The 25,771-nt window shown below is 38.1% G+C and overlaps 1 protein-coding gene across 2 annotated transcripts in view; it reads left to right on the top strand.

Moving 5' to 3' along the window:
• The first annotated feature begins 10,971 nt into the window (after positions 1 to 10,971).
• LOC307194971 (pregnancy zone protein-like) overlaps positions 10,972 to 25,771 on the top strand; it is a 69,357-nt gene continuing 54,557 nt past the window's right edge. For both annotated transcript variants that reach the window (XM_079938511.1, XM_079938512.1), the window contains exons 1-2: positions 10,972 to 11,179; positions 20,766 to 20,910. The gene's annotated coding sequence lies outside the window, so the exon portion shown is untranslated. The remainder of the gene's footprint in view (positions 11,180 to 20,765; positions 20,911 to 25,771) is intronic.

The raw sequence follows: 25,771 nt of genomic DNA on the forward strand, positions 1-25,771 counted from the left end.
GGTCATTTTTGCAGTTACACAGTGTTCTGATTTCTGTCTGTGCTTAGAGATGATTAATGAGTGACCTTGTTTTTGTCTCACTCTATCGTGGTCCCAGAGTGACCTTGTGTAATGTTTGTATTCTGTGAAATTATGTTCAGCAGAGAACACCAGGACCATGGTCTCAGGACCATATTTTTCTATCTTAATTCCTGCTTTTGGTTAAAGGCAGATGAACACAAGTTATAGGACGTTAATCTGTGATATCCAGATCTTAGCCATTGCTAAAATTCTGTGAATCAGGAGATTTTCCCGAGAACTTTGTCTGTAGTTAGAATTAGTCCTTCATGATGCTGTTACAAGTTGTTGAATCATGTGATGTAATCATGGATGTGCAATCGCACCTAAGACTTTGGATAAGATGCAAAGAGTCAAGGGCAACACAGACAACTACCAGCAACAAAATTGTTTTAGTACTTGAAATAGACCACAAAGCCCAGAACCGAGATCATTAAACCCAGACGGATAAAACATGTCTGATTATCCTTCTAGGTTCATTTCAGAGAGCCAGGTGGCTTTTTCTTTTAGCTTAGTCATGGGCTGTTTACTTGATTGTTTGTATTTTTTTATGAAGTACAGAAAGAAGTGTTTGCTATAACACAAACACCCCCTTGAGAATTCCTTAAGGTAAAAATCATGAGCTATGCTAACTTTGGCTACAGGATTTAAAATGATTTGTTGCACCAACAACAAATGCTACTGTATAGCACAGGGAACGATACTCAGTATCTTGTAATAATCTATAAGGGAAAAGAATCTAAAAAAGAGTAGATATATATGGATAACCATCACTTTGCTGTACGCCTGAAACTAACATAACATTGTAAATCAACTATATTTCAATATATATATTTTTTAATTTTAAAAGATGAATTGTTGGGTTTAAGAGTAAAAATCATGTCCACACAAACAGTGGTACCCGGGATGGGCACAGCCCTAACTGGTAGTATAAGGATCCTTCACTTTAATAGGAGGGAATCCATCATTGGTCCCTTAAGGTGGCCAGATTTTCTGAGTAGTTAAATACTTCCTGCACAGTTGATAAGGATACAATGACTTTGGGAATTCCATGGCAGTCCAGTATTTACGACTCAGAACTTTCACTGCTATGGCCTGGGGTTCAATCCCTGGTCAGGGAACTAAGATCCCTCAAGCTGCACAGTGAAAAGAAAAAAAAAAAAGGCCAAAAGGAAAAAAAAAAGGATACATAGAAATATTTTGTTGGTGGGGGGGCAGATGGTTTAAAGGTTTAATTTTTATAAGATTAACAGTTGGGATTAACAACGTAAGGGTAATTTAAGTACCACATGAGACCTGTTAAGAAAATCTACCTTCTAAAATATTTTAGCAGGTTTCTCAATGTTTTTTCAATTTGGTCTTTGACTAACCTTTTTAGACATTTTGTTTCTAATGGCCATACCCAAGAGATTTTATTACTGTAGGTATAGATTGCTGTGTACCTGTTTATATCTTGAGTTTATAAACATGCTTATACATAAAAAGCATAAGATATTTTCAACCTATAAGAACTAATTTTTGCCCCCTTGGGGGTGATGTCACCCCTGTTGAGAATGCATTTTTGGGCTTTTTTTTTTTGCCTTTTTCTTCTTAATTTTATTGTAATATAGTTGATTTACAATGTTGTGTTAATTTCTGCTATACAGCAAAGTGATTCGGTTATATGTATATATATTCTTTTTCGTATTCTTTTCCACTGTGGTTTATCACAGGTTATTGAATATATTTCCCTGTGCTATATTAGGACCTTGTTGTCTATCTATTATGTATAATAGTTTGCATCTACTGATGCCAAACTCCCAATTCTTCCCTCTCCCCAGCCTTCTCCCTTGGCAACCACAAGTCTGTTTTCTATGTCTGTGAGTCTGTTCCATAGATATGTTCATTTGTGTTGTATTTTAGTTTCCACATATATGTGATACCATATGGTATTTGTCTTTCTCTGTCTGACTTACTTCACTTAGTATGATAATCTCTAGGTCCATCCATGTTGTTGCAAATGGCATTATTTCATTCTTTCTTATGGCTGAGTAATATTCCATTTTATATATATATATATATATATATATATATATATATATATATATATATATATATATATATATACCACATCTTCTTTATTTGAGAATGCACATTTTAAAGGAACAACTATCAGATGGTTTACAGCAGGAACAGATAGGAGATAACAGACCTGCCAATCTGATAATTACAAGTGGTAGCTATTGTCTGAATATAATGCACAGTATCATTTTATTTTTCCTTGAGTGACAGAAGACCATAGGGTGTCAACAGTAAGAAGACAAAGAAAAGCTCCCTTAGGGAACTTGTTGAGAAATCATTCATTTGGTCAATATGAGGTGCTAAAATACAGTAGTAGGCAAGATTAGAGAAGAGGAAATAAAGAAATAGGATAATGGGGAACCAGAAAATTAATTTTGTTCTATCATCTTGGGCAGAAGTTTTCTACTCCCTGCAACTATCTGCTTTTACAGGACACTGAAGAATCCTCAATTTAAAGTCTCCAAAAGGAATAGACACTCAGCAATCAGAAGAAGATAATATCCACTGATCAAGAGAAGATGGTGTGTGTCTTCTTAATTGGAAGACATGAATCCAAGGATCAACACCTTGGAGTTTTACTGCTATGTTAGTTGTTACAATGCCTGTCAAGGTCCTTTCCTTCAAAGGCTAGGGGTGGATTTCTTATGGTGTTTCTTCGAGAAGACTAAGTTTTCGTGTTTGAGTTATGAAGGGATGTGCTTGAGTGATTATTTTTACAAAGCTGTCTGCACCTGTTTAATAAGACTGGTTGTAGCTAGTTGTATCTGTTTGAATAGAGAAGTATCCTAATGCATGGGGTACTTAATCCATCAGAGAGGGTCCATATCATCAAGGCTTACAGCCAATGCCTTAGACCATGGAAGATCTAAAGTCTCTGGGGGCTTTGCCAATTTTCAGTTTTTGAATTCCATTCATTCTCTGTACTTTTCACTGAAGATTGAAGATAGGAACAATGAAGTTTTTAAGTAAAAAGTAAACCCTTACAAAGTTATTTCATGACATTCTCAGTGAAATGTAGCTCTCAAAACAAGCAATGACCAAGCATACTGGAATGTGATTACTATTTGCTTAAATGTTGACCTTTATCTCTTTTTACCTGGAAGGCCCAGATGAAGAAAATTGACTCAGTCATATGGACTGATTTAAATTCGGGGAGAGGTTCATATTCCATGATTGAGTTTGAATCTGTAATTGTATGACCTGCTTGATAATTTCAAGTTTTTGTTTTTAGGTGTAAACTATTGTAAAACAAAATTAAATCAGGATTATACAAGGGAATTTACAAAAGCACAGATAATTTTCTAACAGAGATTAATCCACTGAGGGTTGTATTTTTTTTTTTTTTTTTTTGCAGTACGTGGGCTTCTCACTGTCGTGGCCTCTCCCGTTGCGGAGCACAGGCTCCGGACGCGCAGGCTCAGCGGCCGTGGCTCGCGGGCCCAGCTGCTCCGCGGCATGTGGGATCTTCCCGGACCGGGGCACGAACCCGTGTCCCCTGCATCGGCAGGCGGACTCCCAACCACTGTGTCACCAGGGAAGCCCCTACCTCTTTAATAATACCTGAGATAAGAGTGGAGAATTGTGAGTATCAAGGACAACTGGAGATTTGTTCCAAGTTGGCTTCATAGTAGAAATGATGGAGCCCAGATCTGTCTCCTCTTTATTTATCCAGTTCCCAGGTGTCTGGTTATAATTGATAATGCCTGGCCATGATCAGAATCCCCACCCTTGGCTTCCTGATTGGTGGAATGAACACACTGGACTAGATGGGAAAAGTTCTGCTTATCTTATCTTCAATGAATTAGAAGTTCCCACTTGCACTCACACTTTCCCCCACCACCTCCTCCTTTCACTCCCTTCTGATTCCAAGTCTCATAACAATGCATGGGGTTGATTGAACCTACATCACTTAGCTGCTTCTTGGTGTCAAGATAATCTGGGAGTGGAGTTTTCGAAATTCTTCGAAGTGAAACACATATGTGGGAAAATTACCTAAGTATATGAAAACATCCACCAAATGGCCCGCGATAAGGATCTACACTGTTTTATGAAGCTTAACAAATGTGTGGCAAGATGATTATTGATTTAGAAAAAGATATATTGGGGGATGGAGGTTTAGGAATGAGTTATATTGAAGGACTTGCCCCTCTTCCTTCCAGAGATGGAATACATGACTCTGGGAGCCAACATGTAGATTAGGCAGTGGCTATTGCAAAGTACTTATTTTCCATTTTCAGGAATATGGGCCTTTCTGGTTTAGATGTTTTAGAACCCAGGAGTGAAATATATTTTTATTATTCACTTACGAATTCCACTGAATTGGAAGCTGTTATCTGGCCATTTGGAGATTCCCTTGTTTACGCCTCTGGTATAAGACATACACACTCTCAAAAACAATAGATTTACTTATAAACAATGAGGGCAGGAGTATGCATGGAACCATGATGATCTCATGGAGCCCCTCCATGTACCACAGTGCAGTAGTTATATTAAACATGAGGCTGGTGCAACTCCCCATTCAAGTAGAACCATCAATGAAGCAGATTCCTCAGGTTATGAACTGAAGACCACACAACTGGTGAAGATTCTTATGACCTGTGGGCTTCACTGTGAGCAAAAGGGACATCAAGAAAAGTTCCTTAACAACCTTTCAATAAATTCCTTTACTGTTCCCATTAGCTGGAAAAACTTGACTGATACAGTCCACTTCGACATACAGTTGGCCTCAATAATTTGTTACAAGTCGGACCAGTAATTTTCTTAACTTGCATTGGTTTGATTCATATAGATTTATAGATTTACAGATTTAAAGACAAAGATATTTTATGTAAGTAAAAGGGATTTATTAGAACCGTAGTGTACTAGATGTAGAGATTTAGTTGGGTCTTCTGGGATAATTGCTCTGAGCTTCTCAAGTTCCTACTCCCCAGATAAGAATGATCCAATGAAAATGGATCTCAAGAAAATATGCAGAATATTTATTGTGTCACATTTTTGTAATATTCAATAATCCTTCATCCAATTAATTTTGTTTAGGTTAGAAGTCCTGATAGATAGTTCTTCTGTGTAGAAGAAGCACCTGGAGTTAATTATCTCTTAGAATGCCAGTATTAAATACCAAGCAAGTAAGTCTTCATGGTATATACTGTTCATAAAATATCTTTACTTTGCTCAATTATACCTTTTATTTTGATGTACTTTGCTAATACACCAGCATTCTTCACTATCAAAATATTGAAGCTAAAAGTTCACACATTCATCTCCATATAAAAATAACTTATTATGGATCCTCCAGGATAAATTAATCCTAAAATAGTTGTTAAGTTAATTTCTTATGATAACTTGTGTATGTTTATTTGCCTAAACTTAATATATCATTCTGGCAAAATTTATATTGAACTATTCATCTATACATAATCTAACAGGATTATTTTCCTCTTGAGGTTACTTCTGGAACATGCTAGTACAGCTGTAGTGTAGACTGACAGTCTTGCAAGCACATTAAAAAAAATAGACCCATCAAAATGAAACTTTGGCTTAAAAATCTCATGTTACTCATTTAACTATTTAGGATAAGACTGATCACTTCTAGATGTAATTCATCCATGAGTTTATATTGGTTGACCTGGGCAGAAGAGGTAGAATTGAATATACAACGACAATGTTAGTGAGTTTTGTTAACATGTAATTCAATTTGATTAGAACATTTATTAAGATAACACTGTGCTTAGAACATGGTACTTTGGTTATATAATGGGAATTGCTACAATAACACAAGAAGATTATGTAACTGCAATAACAAAAAACACAATGGCTGATGCTAATACAGACTGGGATCACATTGTAATCATCTTTGTGCTTCAAGCATTCTGGCCAGTTCTTGGAACATATCTGATGATCTATAATATTTTTTTATTTAATATAATCTGAAAAGAAAAGGGGAGGTACAGATTCTTATGGTCAAAGCATAGTATATAGTCCTCTGAGATATATAAATATTAGTGTGCTTAAGCCCTAATAGGCTCAAAAAAAAAAAACCCAATTTTTTTCCAATAAGAGAAAATATTGGCTTAAAATAATTTTATATTTTAATTTTTAAAATTTATTTAATTTTATTAAAAGAATCTGGCTCAGCTGGGCCAATATTTGATATGAATATTAACTATATGCCAGTGAGGCGCACATTTTACAAATGTATATCTTCAGCTCCCATCCTTCCCCTGTACTCCAGACCAGTTTATCCAATTGCCTACTTGACATCTGTACATTATATCTGGAAAAAAAAAAAAAGCATTTGTATTTTATACACAACATGTGTAAAGTAGAACTCTTAATTCTCTGCTCATTCACACTCCATCTCAGAAATTGTTTTAACTATTCATTCAATAGCACTAGCAAAAATAAAGGATTCGTTCTTCATTCCTCAATTTCTTTCATTCTTCACAGCAACTCCAGGCTACTTCACTTTCATAACATATTCTAAATATCTCCTCTTCATTCAATCTTCCCAGCTACCATCCTAGTACAAAGCTACCATTACCTGGATGTGTATTTCCCTTACAGCCTTCTTAGTGGTCTCCCTGCTTCTCTTTTTGGCTCCCTAAACCTATTCTCATCAAAGAAGGTAAAGTAATTATTAAAAAAAATAAATAAAATTCACAATTATTAATTAAATAAATGATGCTTGGTCAGTTCTGCCATAATATAATTTATTCGTTAAAAAATGTTTATTGAGCAACTACCATATGTTATATGGTCCTAGGTACAGAAAATACAATCAAAAGAAAATATAGATTTTCAGTTTCTTCCCTCATGAAGGTTATATTTAAGTAGAGAAGACAAATACTGCATCATCAATTTCAAATACAATTCAATATGAAGGAGAAATCATAGGTGGTGCCATGGGTGATAAAAAATATAGTGGTGGGAGGGGCTTCCCTGGTGGCGCAGTGTTGAGAGTCCCCCTGCCGACGCAGGGGACACGGGTTCGTGCCCCGGTCCGGGAAGATCCCACATGCCGCGGAGCGGCTGGGCCCCGTGATGCCTCTCACTGTTGTGGCCTCTCCTGTTGCGGAGCGCAGGCTCAGCGGCCATGGCTCAGGCCTCTAAGGAAGAGGAGGGAACTTGGGTGAAAAGTCTTTCTGATACTGAGGGCAATTCTCGGAGCTGAATTCATCAGAGCCAGCAGCCACCAAGATTCCCGGCAACTGGGGTTTCAAGTACTTCAGCCTTGGAGGGAAATTTCTAAAGGACACACCCCAGATCACTACTTTGGTCTAACAATGAGAAAATATAAACCAAATCTCGCGAAGGACCTACACAGGTGTGTGTCTCCTGGTACAGCACCCAGAGGGATTTTGCTCCCTGGTAGAGAGGGTGACAGAGAGAGAGAGAGATTCAGGAGCAAAATATTCTTTTCTTACTGACTCCTTTTCTTCCATATTGGGATATTGTTGGGAAGAAAATAATATTTGGTGCTTTTTGTGGCCAAAAAGACAAATAATACTGATATATGAAAGAAGTAGAGCAGAAAGAATGGGAGAAACTTCTGGATGGCATTGGTGAGCTGCTGAGCTAATGCTGGTGCTACCTTCCTCAGAATTTGTGCTAAGTGAGATAATAAATGTTTGGTATTTTAAAATCTCTGTTAGTTAGGCATTCTTTTACTTACAGCTGGTAAAGTTTTCTTTATCGTTCATTTTTTTCCCCAATTCCTTGCTTCTGTTTTCCTATCTTATCTTCACATAGAGCCCACGATATCTCCTTTTTAAAGTTCTTTCTAATTACTAATCCTGGGAAATCATTTGGAGAGGGGCCAGTACAGATGCCTGGCTGACACGATCATCCATTGCTCACAGTAATGCTCTCCATGACTGGGACTTTGGGCTGTGTGTGTGTGTGTGTGTGTGTGTGTGTGTGTGTGTAATATTCCATCTCAAAAGGGACATATCCAATGTTTTCTACGTGTCAGGCACTGTGCTAATCACTTTAAGTATATTAATTTATTTAATCCCCACAATAAACTTATAAATCATTGCTATTATAATGATTTCCATTCATAGACAAAGAAAGAGAAGCACAGGGAATTTACGTGCCTCCTCCGAGGCCATTAGTCTGGTAAGTCATAGAACCAGAATCGAAAAACAGGCGGTGAGGTTCCATGCAGGGAAAGGAAGGAAAATTCTACACACAAACTACATTCTTAATATACTAATATTTAAAATACAGGGTGAGTAAATGTAGTTCCTTTGGCTACAACAAAATTATAACTTTTGATGCAAAGGGGTGGCATTTGCTGCAGTGCTTTCCCAGCAGGGTGCGTTCGTTCCCAACCTCACTCCGCCTGGAAGAGTAAGTCGGCCTCTGCTGGCAAAAAGATTCTGGAAATTTTTATAACTTGCTGTGACAACTTTGATGCCAAAATCAAAACAAGTTTACAGAAACCTTATTCTTTTAGGTAAAGGTAATTCCAAAGAGAACACTGTGAGCTTGCTCCAGAGCCCCACGCAGGTACATACTCCTGTGGATGTTCACACAAAGAGGGGTTTGAAGGGAGAAGACAGAGGCGCATTGCTTACCAGTTGCTGCAGGATGTGTCTTCCTGCTGGGGTTGTGGGTAGAATTCTCGTAAGAACATGTTCCACAGAGGGAAGGACACGCTCTCATTCATTACACAACCCATGATCAATTCCAGGCACATTTTCCCTTTGCCCTTTAGCCTTTATCCAAGAGGAAACAATTGCATAACACTGAATGTTGTGCAAAGCAATATCTCTATCATCAAAGTGATTATCACCAAAGGTTGCAAAATGATTAGGGTTCTTTCCAGAAATTTTCTATCTTCTTAATATTAAAAATTATAAATACTACCTAAGAAACCATACCTTAAAGAAAGTGAAGCCTGAAAGATGAGAAGGATATAGGACAGAACAAAAGTTATACTCCAAACTTGACTTTGGAACTTGGGATATTTTTTTACAAGACTGGAAACAATTTATTTTTTTCTCTCTTTTATTTTTACTTTTCACCAGTAAGTATTACCTATTTACTTTTTAAGAGTATACATTGCCTATATAGTCTTCAATCATTTTTCTCTGTAGACAAAATTATCTGGATATAAAATGTCTCTATATATTAAATGTGTGAATATTAACTGGAAATCAAAGCACAAAAATATTACTCTAATATATTCACAAGATACAGAGACTTTGATTTATGTCTTATTTATATTTCAGCTTGATAGTTACTGGACTTGTTTTTTTTAATTTCATAAAGGGAAGTGGTGATATATTTTGAAAACATTTTCCATAAAAGGCATCCGAACTGCATTTTTGACTAGAGCAATGATTTTGAAATTAAGTACATTAATTTAGATTTTGTTTGGACCTCTTCTTACTAGTAACTGTTAGGAGGCCTTATCCCAACATTACACTTTTATACTTCATGATGAAATATATCTCTGCTTTACAAGATGAGGAAATGTACGCTGGTGTTTATGTGAATCGAAAAGGGTGGGGGGGAGGTTTCCATATGCTGGAAGTGTTACACCAATTTTGCCTGATGGAAAACCCAAGCCATCCTTTTATCCACTTTCTCCACACCCCTAACTTTACTAATGAAATCCTTCCTTTCTAGTAAATGGCAAAATCTTTTCCCACCTTAGAAGGGGAATTCCTCATGCAATGAACAGAATCAGAAACAATTGTTCTGCATTCTCTATGGAAATAACATTCATATTCATAGGATTTACCCTAAAAAACATGTATGTCTGTGTTCTTGTGTACATATATATTTCTGTCGTTAATACTATTTATTTCTCATTTAAATTTAACATGTAAAAAGCTAGATGACTTTTCCAAATTTTGAGGGTGTGTTAAGGAGATACACAAATGCACACACACACGTACACACACACGATGTCTATTGTGCAAAATCCACTTTGGAAGTCCTATGGGGACACCTCACAGCAATCAGCACGATCACTCTCAGTCAGATGCAACTGAATTACAATCAGAAGCAAGTGTAAATAATATTAAGAGAATCATTCTCTAAGTATTACAATTCCATGGAAAGAAAAAATAAACCAAAATAAATTCCAAACATGCACCCCAGATAGAAAATTCTAAGAGTAGATACAACAAATTTTACTTGCTAATTGACAATCTAGAGAATTCTCATATGGGTGAGTCAATTTTGTGAACTTAAAGTAGTATATATATATATTTATCAGAGGAGTATGTATTCAAATATTTAATTATGATTATCTCCACCTAATTAGATAAATCAGATTACATGTTTGTGTGTAAATATAAACTCAATTCACCTTATTTAAAAGGAGTGTTATGCAAGTTTCTTCTCCCACTCAACAAATTTAAACATGTACAGCAACTAATTTGTGTTTTTTAAATTCCTTCCGTTAAATTTCCTGTTGTTGATGTTAGATTTAGACTTCCAAATTGTAACATGTTACTAAAGTCTTAGAAAACATTTGACTTCCAGATATGCCCACTGCTGCTGTGATTTACGTTCTGCATCTTGGTTAACAAAGATGTTCTAAATGTAAATACATAACTGACTATTTGAATATTCTTCAAATATTAAGTGATTATTTTAGGGTCACACCTTTGAGTGAGTGTTATGACAAAGGGGCAAAGAAACTTCATAGAACCAGTAAAGGAAAAACATGGAGAGAAGTAGAATTTGGTGTTGCTTTTCATAAGGGATAACGTAAGTGATCACCGATCTGAAATTGTTTCTCATCTGTGATGTAGAGAAGTATTAGTTAAAGTATTAGATAGTCAAGTGATAGAGACAATTTTCTTTAGATTTGGCCAAAACCTTCGTGGTGAAGAAGTATACAGTACGAGGCTGTCTTTTTAAAAAGGACTGGGTGAAAATACAAGAAAAAAAAAATACCGGGGGCTTCTGGGAAGATGGCGGAGGAGTAGGACGCGGAGATCGCCTTCCTCCCCACAGATAGACCAGAAATACATCTCCACGTGGAGCAACTCCTGCAGAGCACCTACTGAGCGCTGGCAGAAGACCTCAGACCTCCCAAAAGGCGAGAACCCCCCCCCCTCCCCACGTACCTGGGTAGGGCAAAAGAAAAAAGAATAAACAGAGACAAAAGAATAGGGACGGGACCTGCACCTCTGGGAGGGAGCTGTGAAGGAGGAAAAGTTTCCACACACTAGGAAGCCCCTTCGCGGGTGGAGACTGCGGGTGGCGGAGGGGGGGGAGCTTCGGGGCCGCGGGGGAGAGCACAGCAACAGGGGTGCGGAGGGCAAAGCGGGGAGATTCCCGCACAGAGGATCGTGCCGACCGGCACTCGCCAGCCCGAGAGGCTTGTCTGCTCACCCGCCGGGGCGGGCGGGGCTGGGAGCTGCGGCTCGGGCTTCTGTCGGAGCAGGGAGAGGACTGAGGTTGGCGGCGTGAACACAGCCTGAAGGGGTTAGTGCGCCACGGTTAGCCGGGAGGGAGTGCGGGAGAGTCTGGAGCTGCCGAAGAGGCAAGAGACTTTTTCTTGCCTCTTTGTTTCCTGGTGCGCGAGGAGAGGGGATTCAGGGCGCCGCTTAAAGGAGCTCCAGAGACGGCCGCGAGCCGCGGCTAACAGCGCGGACCCCAGAGACAGGCATGAGACGCTAAGGCTGCTGCTGCCGCCACCAAGAAGCCTGTGTGCGAGCACAGGTCACTCTCCACAACCCCCTTCCGGGAGCCTGTGCAGCCCGCCACTGCCGGGTCCCGGGATCCAGGGACAACTTCCCCGGGAGAACGCACGGCGCGCCTCAGGCTGGTGCAACGTCACGCCGGCCTCTGCCGCCGCAGGCTCGCCCCGGACTCCGTACCCCTCCCTCGCCCCAGCCTGACTGAGCCAGAGGCCCCGAGGCAGCTGCTCCTTTAACCCAGTCCTGTCTGAGCGAAGAACAGACGCCCTCTGGCGACCTACACGCAGAGGCTGCTCCAAATTCAAAGCTGAGCCCCTTGGAGCTGTGAGAACAAAGAAGAGAAAGAGAAATCTCTCCCAGCAGCCTCAGGAGCAGCGGATTAAAGCTCCACAATCAACTTGATGTACCTGCATCTGTGGAATACCTGAATAGACAACGAATCATCCCAAATTGAGGAGGGGGACTCAGAGCAAGATTTATGATTTTTTCCCCTTTTCCTCTTTTTGTGAGTGTGTATGTATATGCTTCTGTGTGAGATTTTGTCTGTATAGCTTTGCTTCCACCATTTGTCCTAGGGTTCTATCAATCCGTTTTTTTTTCTCTCTTAATAATTATATTTTATTTTAATAACTTTATTATATTTTATCTTTATTTTACTTTATCTTTTCTTTCTTTTTTCCTTCCTTCCCTCCTTCCTTCCTTCCTCCCTCCCTCCCTCCCTCCTTTTTTTCTTTCTACTTCTACTAATTCTTTCTTTCTACTTTTTCTCCCTTTTATTCTGAGCCGTGTGGATGAAAGGCTCTTGGTGCTGCAGCCAGGAGTCAGTGCTGTGCATCTGAGGTGGGAGAGCCAACTTCAGGACACTGGTCCACAAGAGACGTCCCAGCTCTACGTAGTATCAAATGGCGAAAATCTCCCAGAGATCTCCATCTCAACACTAGCACCCAGCTTCACTCAACAACCAGCAAGCTACAGTGCTGGACATCCTATGCGAAACAACTAGCAAGACAGGAACAGAACCCCACCCATTAGCAGAGAGGCTGCCTAAAATCATAATAAGTCCACAGACACCCCAAAACACACCACCAGACGTGGACCTGCCCACCAGAAAGACAAGATCCAGCCTCATCCACCACAACACAGGCATTAGTGCCCTCCACCAGGAAGCCTACAGAACCCACTGAACCAACCTTAGCCACTGGGGACAGACACCAAAAACAATGGGAACTACGAACCTGCAGCCTGCAAAAAGGAGACTCCAAACACAGTAAGGTAAGCAAAATGAGAAGACAGAAAAACACACAGCAAGTGAAGGAGCAAGGTAAAAACCCACCAGACCTAAACAAATGAAGAGGAAATAGGCAGTCTACCTGAAAAAGAATTCAGAATAATGATAGTAAAGATGATCCAAAATCTTGGAAATAGAATAGACAAAATGCAGGAAACATTTAACAAGGACCTAGAAGAACTAAAGATGAAAAAAACGATGATGAACAACACAATAAATGAAATGAAAATTACTCTAGATAGGATCAATAGCAGAATAACTGAGGCAGAAAAACGGATAAGTGACCTGGAAGATAAAATAGTGGAAATAACTACTGCAGAGCAGAATAAAGACAAAAGAATGAAAAGAACTGAGGACTGTCTCAGAGGCCTCTGGGACAACATTAAACACACCAACATTCGAATTATAGGGGTTCCAGAAGAAGAAGAGAAAAAGAAAGGGACTGAAAATATTTGAAGAGATTATAGTTGAAAACTTCCCTAATATGGGAAAGGAAATAGTTAATCAAGTCCAGGAAGCACAAAGAGTCCCATACAGGATAAATTCAAGGAGAAACACGCCAAGACACATATTAATCAAACTGTCAAAAATTAAATACAAAGAAAACATATTAAAAGCAGCAAGGGAAAAACAACAAATAACACACAAGGGAATCCCCATAAGGTTAACAGCTGATCTTTCAGCAGAAACTCTGCAAGCCAGAAGGGACTGGCAGGACATATTTAAAGTGATGAAGGAGAAAAACCTACAACCAAGATTACTCTACCCAGCAAGGATCTCATTCAGATTTGATGGAGAAATTAAAACCTTTACAGACAAGCAAAAGCTGAGAGAGTTCAGCACCACCAAACCAGCTTTACAACAACTGCTAAAGGAACTTCTCTAGGCAAGAAACACAAGAGAAGGGAAAGACCTACAATAACGAACCCAAAACAATTAAGAAAATGGGAATAGGAACATACATATCAATAATTACCTTAAATGTAAATGGACTAAATGCTCCCACCAAAAGACACATATTGGCTGAATGGATACAAAAACAAGACCCATATATTTGCTGTCTACAAGAGACCCACTTCAGACCTAGAGACACAGACTGAAAGTAAGGGGATGGAAAAAGATATTTCATGCAAATGAAAACCAAAAGAAAGCTGGAGTAGCAATTCTCATATCAGACAAAATAGACATTAAAATAAATACTATTAGAAGAGACAAAGAAGGACACTACATAATGATCAAAGGATCGATCCAGGAAGAAGATATAACAATTGTAAATATTTATGCACCCAACATAGGAGCACCTCAATACATAAGGCAAATACTAACAGCCATAAAAGGGGAAATCAACAGTAACACATTCATAGTAGGGGACTTTAACACCCCACTTTCACCAAGGAAACACAAGCTTTAAATGATACATTAAACAAGAAGGATTTAATTGATATTTATAGGACATTCCATCCAAAAACAACAGAATACACTTTCTTATCAAGTGCTCATGGAACATTCTCTAGGATAGATCATATCTTGGGTCACAAATCAAGCATTGGTAAATTTAAGAAAATTGAAATTGTATCAAGTATCTTTTCCGACCACAACGCTATGAGACTAGATATCAATTACAGGAAAAGATCTGTAAAAAATAGAAACACATGGAGGCTAAACAATACACTACTTAATAACGAAGTGATCACTGAAGAAATCAAAGAGGATATCAAAAAATACCTAGAAACAAGTGACAATGGAGACACGACGACCCAAAATCTATGGAATGCAGCAAAAGCAGTTCTAAGAGGGAAGTTTATAGCAATACAATCCTACCTTAAGAAACAGGAAGCATCTCAAATAAACAACCTAACCTTGCACCTAAAGCAATTAGAGAAAGAAGAACAAAAAGAACCCAAAGTTAGCAGAAGGAAAGAAATCATAAAAATCAGATCAGAAATAAATGAAGGAAACGATAGCAAAGTTCAATAAAACTAGAAGCTGGTTCTTTGAGAAGATAAACAAAATTGATAAACCATTAGCCAGACTCATCAAGAAAAAAAGGGAGAAGACTCAAATCAATAGAATTAGAAATGAAAAAGGAGAAGTAACAACTGACACTGCAGAAATACAAAAGATCATGAGAGATTACTACAAGCACCTCTATGCCAATAAAATGGACAACCTGGAAGAAATGGACAAATTCTTAGAAATGCACAACCTGCCAAAACTGAATCAGGAAGAAATAGAAAATATGAACAGACCAATTACAAGCACTGAAATTGAAACTGTGATTGAAATCTTCCAACAAACAAAAGCCCAGGACCAGATGGCTTCACAGGCGAATTCTATCAAACATTTAGAGAAGAGCTAACACCTATCCTTCTCAAACTCTTCCAAAATATAGCAGAGGGAGGAATACTCCCAAACTCATTCTACGAGGCCACCATCACCCTGATACCAAAACCAGACAAGGATATCACAAAGAAAGAAAACTACAGGCCAATATCACTGATGAACATAGATGCGAAAATCCTCAACAAAATACTAGCAAACAGAATCCAACAGCACATTAAACGGATCATACACCATGATCAAGTGGGGTTTATTCCAGGAATGCAAGGATTCTTCAGTATACGCAAATCAATCAACGTGATACACCATATTAACAAATTGAAGGAGAAAAACCATATGATCATCTCAATAGATGCAGAGAAAGCTTTCGACAAAATTCAACACCCATTTATGATAAAAACCCTGCAGAAAGTAGGCATAGAGGGGATTTTCCTCAACATAATAAAGGCCATATATGACAAAGCCACAGCCGACATTGTCCTCAATGGTGAAAAACTGAAACCATTTCCACTAAGATCAGGGACAAGACAAGGTTGCCCACTCTCACCACTCTTATTCAACATAGTTTTGGAAGTTTTAACCACAGCAATCAGAGAAGAAAAGGAAATAAAAGGAATCCAAATCAGAAAAGAAGAAGTAAAGCTGTCACTGTTTGCAGATGACATGATACTATACATAGAGAATCCTAAAGATGCTACCAGAAAACTACTAGAGCTAATCAATGAATTTGGTAAAGTAGCAGGATACAAAATTAATGCACAGAAATCTCTGGCATTCCTATACACTAATGATGAAAAATCTGAAAGTGAAATCAAGAAAACACTCCCATTTACCATTGCAACAAAAAGAATAAAATATCTAGGAATAAACCTACCTAAGGAGACAAAAGACCTGTATGCAGAAAATTATAAGACACTGATGAAAGAAATTAAAGATGATACAAATAGATGGAGAGATATACCATGTTCTTGGATTGGAAGAATCAACATTGTGAAAATGACTGTACTACCCAAAGCAATCTACAGATTCAATGCAATCCCTATCAAACTACCACTGGCAATTTTCACGGAACTAGAACAAAAAATTTCACAATTTGTATGGAAACACAAAAGACCCCGAATAGCCAAAGCAATCTTGAGAACAAAAAATGGAGCTGGAGGAATCAGGCTCCCTGACTTCGGACTATACTACAAAGCTACAGTAATCAAGACAGTATGGTACTGGCACAAAAACAGAAATATAGATCAATGGAACAGGATAGAAAGCCCAGAGATAAACCCACGCACATATGGTCACCTTATCTTTGACAAAGGAGGCAGAAATGTACAGTGGAGAAAGGACAGCCTATTCAATAAGTGGTGCTGGGAAAACTGGACAGCTACATGTAAAAGTATGAGATTAGATCACTCCCTAACACCATACACAAAAATAAGCTCAAAATGGATTAAAGACCTAAATGTAAGGCCAGAAACTATCAAACTCTTAGAGGAAAACATAGGCAGAACACTCTATGACATAAATCACAGCAAGGTCCTTTTTGACCCACCTCCTAGAGAAATGGAAATAAAAACAAAAGTAAACAAATGGGACCTAATGAAACTTAAAAGCTTTTGCACAGCAAAGGAAACCATAAAGAAGACAAAAAGACAACCCTCAGAATGGGAGAAAATATTTGCAAATGAAGCAACTGACAAAGGATTAATCTCCAAAATTTACAAGCAGCTCATGCAGCTTAATAACAAAAAAACAAACAACCCAATCCAAAAATGGGCAGAAGACCTAAATAGACATTTCTCCAAAGAAGATATACAGACTGCCAACAAACACATGAAAGAATGTTCAACATCACTAATCATTAGAGAAATGCAAATCAAAACTACAATGAGATATCATCTCACACCAGTCAGAATGGCCATCATCAAAAAATCTAGAAACAATAAATGCTGGAGAGGGTGTGGAGAAAAGGGAACCCTCTTGCACTGTTGGTGGGAATGTAAATTGATACAGCCACTGTGGAGAACAGTATGGAGGTTCCTTAAAAAACTAAAAATAGAAGTACCATATGACCCAGCAATCCCACTACTGGGCATATACCCTGAGAAAACCATAATTCAAAAAGAGTCATGTACCAAAATGTTCATTGCAGCTCTATTTACAATAGCCCAGAGATGGAAACAACCTAAGTGTCCATCATCGAATGAATGGATAGAGAAGATGTGGCACATATATACAATGGAATATTACTCAGCCATAAAAAGAAACGAAATTGAGCTGTTAGTCATGAGGTGGATAGACCTAGAGTATGTCATACAGAGTGAAGTCAGTCAGAAAGAGAGAGACAAATACCGTATGCTAACACATATGTATGGAATTTAAGGGAAAAAAATGTCATGAAGAACCTAGGGGTAAGACAGGAATAAAGACAGAGACCTACTAGAGAATGGACTTGAGGATATGGGGAGGGGGAAGGGGAAGGTGTGACAAAGCGAGAGAGAGGCATGGACATATATACACTACCAAACATAAGGTAGATAGCTAGTGGGAAGCAGCCGCATAGCACAGGGAGATCAGCTCGGTGCTTTGTGACCACAGGGAGATCAGCTCGGTGCTTTGTGACCACCTAGAGGGGTGGGATAGGGAGGGTGGGAGGGAGGGAGACGCAAGAGGGAAGAGATATGGGAACATATCTCCCTGTAAAGCAGAAACTAACACACCATTGTAAAGCAATTATAGTCCAATAAAGATGTTAAACAGAAAAAAAAACCAAAATAATACCTCATTAAGTTGACCACACTCTGAATATCAGATGATGTTTAGCTTTACTCCTTTTAATTACCTGGAATGTGCAACAGTGGGACCCAGCAGAAGGTATTATTGGTTGGAAAGTTGCATCTTTCTGCATCAAAAAAACAGTGTCTGATTCTTGGACAGAAAGCGCCCCAAGAAATGGGTTTCTGCTTTAAAAGTTTGGAGATCAAGAGTACTTCATTCTTTGTGGTTTATACATACAATGGAACATTTTTCAGCCAAAAAAAGAAAGAAACCATGTCATTTGTGACAAAATGGATGGACTTTGAGGACATTATTATGCTAACTGAAAAAAAGTCAGACAGAGAAAGATGAATACCGTATGATTTCACTTATATGTGAAATCTAAAAACAAACACAAAAATGCCAAATTCATAGAAAAAGAGATTGGATTTGTAGTTACCAGAGGCAGGAGTCGGGGGAGGTAAATTGGATGAAGGTGGTCAAAAAGTACAAGCTTCCAGTTATAAGGGATGTAATACTAGGGATGTAATATTCAACATGATGACTACAGTTAACACTGTTGTGCGGTATATTTGAAAGTTCAGAGAATAAATCCTAAGAGTTCTCATCACAAAGAAAAAACCTTTTCTTATTTTTTGTATTTATATCAGATGATAGATGCTAGCTAAACTTATTGTGGTACTCATTCCACAATATGTATGTCAACATTGTGTTGTACACCTTAAACTTATACAGTGTTAATAATTATATCTCAATAAAACTGAAGAAAAAGTGGTTAGTTCAAACACATCATAAATTGGCTGAAAGCCAGACTGGATTCAAAAGACGCTTGCATTTATTAAAGATTTCAAATACCATTAGCATTCATTAAGGGCCTATAATATTCCAGCCATTGGAAGTTAACCATAATAAAACATACCAGCAGTGCTTTTAAGATCCTCACAGCTTAGTGCAGGTATAACATCAAAACAAACAATTATAGTGGAACGTGAAATTCTGTAATAAAGATATGTGCCTAAGTTACGGGAGTTCAAAGCTGCACAAAGTAATTTCATCTGCGTATTCATGAAAGTTTGAAGTGAATCATGAAGCAGGAGGTATATTCCTGGCAGAAAGGTCATGATGGAGAGAGACATTCTAGGCAGAGTATTTAGCACAGGTATATACATCTAACACACGTATATACGTGTGTGGCTCACGTAAGAAAATGCTAATGTTTTCAATGGAAAAAAGACAAAAAGTGTCTGTGGGGAAGTGGTGGATGCTAAAGTTGGAAACCTTAAGAACTTTCTTAAGAAGAAACTTACTAATGAGTTTGGGATTTATCCTGTAGGTAATTATGGACCATTCAAAAGTTTTTAAAGAGGACATGTATAGTTAATTTGCATTTTAGGGGAAAAAAAGAGTTGGTCTATTGGTAGTGTGGAATGGATTTCCTGCCATTTACAGTAAAAGGGCATATTAGAGAAGAGCTCAGCGGAAGATTTCTTTGTGATATGCGATGTAATCACAGCAAGCATGAGATCGTCTTCAAGTGTTTCGTATTGAGTCAAATTCCTAGGGATAAAGTAACACAAAATACTTGGCAATATTCTTGGAAAAGGAAAAAATAGAATGCAATGCAAAAAAAAAAAAGTAATACTTCGGTGTTCTGCCAGGAGACCTTTATTTTACAGATCACTAGACCTTGATGAAGGCTTACTTAAGTCCACACAAATCCATTTCAACAAGTTTCCCTAACTGTGAACAGGAAGGTGGTTTCTTTATCTCCCAGAAGTCCTCTTAAGTTTCTAAAGCAAATTGCTGCACCACTTCCCTGAGCTCTGTTTATCAAGGAATAAAAAGAGGTGCAACCTCAAAAAAAGTAATGGGGGGAGGGAGGAAGTAAGAAAAAAGCAACTAGTGAACATTGTGTTGCATTCTTGCTCAGCAGCAGTGGGTGTCAGCTTGCCTTATGTTTACATAGGTGACTTTCTGTCTCCATTTCAAGGGAACAGTCTAAGAATAGCTTCAAGGTGGCAGTTTCCCTTGCTGAATAAATTAATGAATAAGTGTCACTTTATGTACCTTGCTACATTCATAAACTATTTGGAGCAATAAAGGGTAATTCCAACAATAATAAATGGTGTTGGTTATTATCTTTATTTTTCTTATCTTCATTACATTAAAAATTTGAGGTCCGGGGTTACTTATTTTCTCTTAATTTGGAATATTCGGAATATATTTGGCATGCAAAAATATATCATACAAAAAAACCAAAACAAACAAACAAACAAAAAAACTTTTAGTGATGCCAACGCATAGTGGGAGGGATTTTTTTTTTTTTTTTTTTTTGCGGTACGCGGGCCTCTCACTGTTGTGGCCTCTCCCGTTGCGGAGCACAGGCTCCGGACGCACAGGCTCAGCGGCCATGGCTCACGGGCCCAGCCGCTCCGCGGCATGTGGGGTCTTCCCGGACCGGGGCACGAACACGCGTCCCCTGCATCGGCAGGCAGACTCTCAACCACTGCGCCACCAGGGAAGCCCAAGGGAGGGATTTTTTGATAAAACAGACAGTAATCTTGTATTTATTTGCCCCCTAGTTTCCTCAGGCCACACTGGCTTTCATTACATTCTCTGCTAAAGGAGCAACGCTCAGTCAGGAAGAGAGAAGACTGGTAGCAATCAGGCCCCAAGAAAACATGGTCTTTTTCAGACAGATGCCCATCTACAAGCCTGGACAGAAAGGTGAGTGCATCTAAATTTCATTAAACTCAACTAATATAATTTATAGGATATCTAAATTGATGGTACACAATACATGCCTAGCAAATCGGTCGTTTAAAATCCATTACAAAGTTTGCTTGAAATATAAAATAAAAATATAGATTGAAGTGTTCACTTCAGCAGCACATACACTAAAATTAGAATGATACAGAGAAGATTAGCATGCCCCCTATATAAGGAGAATACACAAAATCATGAAACATTTCAATTTTTTTCCCCATAGATATATACTTGTCTTCTGAACATTAAATACATGGCATTCTGCATGTCAATCATACTCAACAAAGGGATTTGAAAATATAGATTATGTAGCATAAAAGCTAGAGATTTAGTTTCAATAAGTCTGGGGTGGGGAGCCTTGGAAACTGTATTTTTAAAGCGTTCCTTGGTTGATTGGAATAATAATCAAGTTTTGGAATCACTAAGTGACAGCGTATACAAATTTATAAGCTGACAGTTGAATTATAAGTAAAACAGCAATAAAGAGTATCAAGAACAGGGCTTCCCTGGTGGCGCAGTGGTTGGGAGTCCGCCTGCCGATGCAGGGGACACGGGTTCGTGCCCCGGTCCGGGAAGATCCCACATGCCGCGGAGCGGCTGGGCCAGTGAGCCATGGCCACTGAGCCTGCGTGTCCGGAGTCTGTGCTCCGCAACGGGAGAGGCCACAACAGTGAGAGGCCCGCGTACCGCAAAAAAAAAAACCCCAAAAACAAAACAAAAAAAGAGTATCAAGAACAGGTAAGAGAACTCTAGCGCTTAAAGAATTGCCCAGTGATAGAATGATCAGCATGGCATGGAAATAAGCTGAGAAGTCTTTTCTCATCTTCTTGGTCTAGAAGAAGTTCTTAGGCACAGATTACTACAGTCAAAAGAAGACATTTCTGATGAGATGAATGCTGCATGAAAAAGCACAGAGGTAGAATTAATTCAAAATCGTGCCTTAAGACGAGAATTGGATAGACTTACTTGCAGTGAAGAAAAAAAAACCAGAAGGGAGGAAAACAAGTTCAAGTGAATAAAAGAGTTACAGAAGAGCCTGGGCTATGGAGCTGAAGAGCTATTTTCTGTAGACCGGGGGGGCGGGGAGGATTATACAATGATGAAAACAGGCTGAAGAAGATTATCCTTAGCAGCTGACATTATTAACTGATAATATGCTTCCTTTCCTGATAGGAAATATTTCAAGAAATAAGGCTAGGGACAAAATTGGAAGATTTCTGGGATTCTTGCTAAGAGCTGAAGAAGGCAGAGGTTGAAAAGGTTGATTCTTTTCAACCTCTGCCTACTTCCAACAGCCCAGAAACATAAAAATGAGTTTCTGTTTCCTCATCCCATCTATTTTCTAGTAGAGGGCCTAAGACGCTGGGTTATAATGTAGCACAAAAGATGAATAATGAATCTTACACAATGGAGGATATACAGTTTTCCAAAAAATTGACCTTTAGTGTTTGAGATATAATGCTTCAAATATTCTTAGCTTACCCAGTGTCATGTTGCTTTTGAAAACAAAGTATATTGTGATATTAACTATTGCATTGTGTTAAAATTGCAAAGCACATTTAGATTGTTGTAGCTTCGTATGTGACTAGGATCTGCAGTTTGATATCTAGACCTTCATCTCTCTCTGGCCCTCTGAGAAATTACAAAAGATACAGCATCAATCCAGGCTAAACATTTTATGGGAAGTTATTGATGGCTAAATTGATGCAAAGTTAGCTATTTAGATTATTTTAAAGAGAGGACCCATAAATTATCCAGATGCATTTTTTGACTTTATGTGTTCCAGCTTCACATTTGGTATTTATCCTGCACAGAAATATCCTACATTTGGAATTAATGCTATTCCAGAACCTAGTCTGACCTAGTTTGAGTGTTGTCATCACGTCTGCCAAATTTGCCAAGACCAAAGAAAAAGCAAACAATGAAATTTAACTCAGAGATCAAGAACAAGGACAGGATAACCATTTATTTGCCTGCTAGCTTATAGGCAGTGACAACGAAGCAGGCCTTAAGAAATTGGGAGTAGATTTTTACCTCGCATGATTTCAGGTTGCAGGAGGTCACTCCCATAAGAAAATCACCAGTAATAGTCCTTGAGTCCTGTAATTCTACAGTAGGAGTTTCATTGCATTGGTTTAAAGTGTTTATCCTTGTTGGAACACAAAATTTAAGACAATAAGCAATTTTCTTTCTTGAAAGATTTACTCACAGGTAAATCTGTAAAGAGATTGGGAACCTGAATAGAGAAAAAAGTTTTTCATCAAAAATTTGAAAGATGTTTTAAGCTCCTAAAACAAACCTCTAAACTTCATTGCATTAGAAGTGGAGGTTATTTGCAGTTACCTTTACTAACCAGAGTAAAGGATAGCACGTCCTCTGGCTAGAAAAGAGTATTATGTTTATACTGACAGTTGCTGTCATCCCATAAAGAAAGAAGTTTTTTGTCCTATTTTGATAATTTTGTGCTATCTGGTCATTATTTTACTAGAAATATCTATGACATACAAAATTGAATTAGGTGATTTTGAAAGAGTGTGATGGGAAAATACATATATTTTAAAAAATCTCTGTGTGTATAACTTTAATGAAAATATCTCCTCATATTTTTAAACCGACAAAAATATTTCCATTTTCATAGTTTTAAAGTTAGCAAACTGAGTATACTATAAGTTAGTGATGCTCTGGCCACATGGGGACTATACTTAATAGTACACAAAAACACATGTCATCTTTTAACAAGATAAGTATGAATTAAATGAGTTTTAAATTGAGATTTTCAAAAGCATATTTCTTATAATAAGGGTGTCCTCTGATTGAAAAAATAGTTATAAAACTTAACAGTGTGTGATCTAGTATTATGTACTATCTGAAGTATTTCCCAGGGCGTTGACATTCTAAAACACCTATTGTAGCCTGTGTAAAGTTTTAAAAGAAGGAAAAAAGTGGAGAATCAATAAGGAGAGTTTACTTGGAAAATATATACACAGATTTCAAGCACACAAGCCATGCACTGTTTTAGGATATTTCTATAATTTGTTTATAGCTAACTTGTTTTCATCTTAGGAGTCTTTCCCTTAATTTTCTTTAACGAGTATGTTTATTTTATATTAAACTATTTATAATAAAATTTAAAACTTACTTAAACTATTTGACATTATTAAAAACATTTATTCATGATTCCATGGAAATCCCCGTCTTTCAAATCAATAGTGAATGATGTAGTAATGTATCCGGTAGAAACTTCATATTTTAATAAGGTTGAAAAAAATCAATATAATAAAAAACTTGTTATGTTCTGGGTAATAATGAGTGACTGGGTGAATTATATGAGTGAAAAATATTATGTAATGAGTGAATAATATTATATAACGAGTGAATAAGTTAATTAACGTAATGAATGAACAAAAGCATTATGGTTGCTTCATATTTTAGTTATCAAGGGAGGTATTCTCTTAGGTGACTTTCCCCAAAATCTGATCCTGAGACAGGAAAAAATGAACCAGTGAGTTATTAAGAAAGTGCCTCCAGAAGACACCAAAAAAAAAAAGGAGTTGGGGAAAGAAGGGCATAGAAGGGAAGAAGCCAGGCAAGGGGGCAACTGATTTTGGACAAAGCCTTAACTTCAGCCTGATCTGGCAGGAAGATCCGTAGCATCAATTACACTTCAGAGTTTGTCCCACTTTTAGGAAAGGAAGCTAAGCTTTCATACTCCAGCACCAGGGAGTCGCTGGTGATGGACAACACCCAAGGCAGAGGTAAACCCCTAGGAACTTGTCAAGGAGCCCAAGACAGACCTCTGAAAAAGTTCACAGATGCAAACTTAGAAGCAAAGCACGGTGAAGCTGGGGGTGGGTGCGAAGAACTAGTGAAAGTATGGAAGGAATCTGGGAAGAGCCTTGGCTCTGTCTGCTACAGGTGTCATGGGGAAGGTGGTTTACTTTTTTAAATTTAATTTAATTTACTTATTTTTTATACAGCATGTTCTTATTAGTTATCTGTTTTATACATATTAGTGTATATATGTCAATCCCAATCTCCCAATTCACACCACCAACCCCACCCCCACCCCCGCTTTCAACCCTTGGTGCCCATGTTTGTTCTCTACATCTGTGTCTCTATTTCTGCGCTGCAAACTGGTTCATCTGTACCATTTTTCTAGGTTCCACATATATGCATTAATATATGATATTTGTTTTTCTCTTTCTGACTTACTTCACTCTGTATGACATTCTCTAGGTCCATCCACGTCTCTACAAATGACCCAATTTCGTTCCTTTCTATGGCTGAGTAATATTCCATTGTATATATGTACCATATCTTCTTAATCCATTCATCTGTTGATGGGCATTTAGGTTGTTTCCATGACCTGGCTATTGTAAATAGTGCTGCAGTGAACATTGGGGTACATACATCTTTTTGAATTATGGTTTTCCGGTTATATGGCCAGTAGTGGGATGGCTGAGTCATATGGTAGTTCTGTTTTAGTTTTTCAACTAACCTCCATACTGTTCCCCATAGTGGCTGTATCAATTTACATTCCCACCAACAGTGCAAGAGGGTTTCCTTTTCTCCACACCCTCTCCAGCATTTGCTGTCTGTAGATTTTTCTGATGATGCCCTTCTAACCAGTGTGAGGTGATACCTCATTGTAGTTTTGATTTGCATTTCTCTAATAATTACTGATGCCCAGCAGCTTTTCATGTGCCTCTTGGCCATCCGTATGTCTTCTCTGGAGAAATGTCTATTTAGGTCTTCTGCCCATTTTTTGATTGGCTTGTTTGTTTTTCTAATATTGAGCTGCATGAGCTGTTTATATATTTTG

This window comes from Stenella coeruleoalba, assembly GCF_951394435.1.
Source record: "Stenella coeruleoalba genome assembly, chromosome: 11".
Lineage (NCBI taxonomy): Eukaryota > Metazoa > Chordata > Mammalia > Artiodactyla > Delphinidae > Stenella > Stenella coeruleoalba.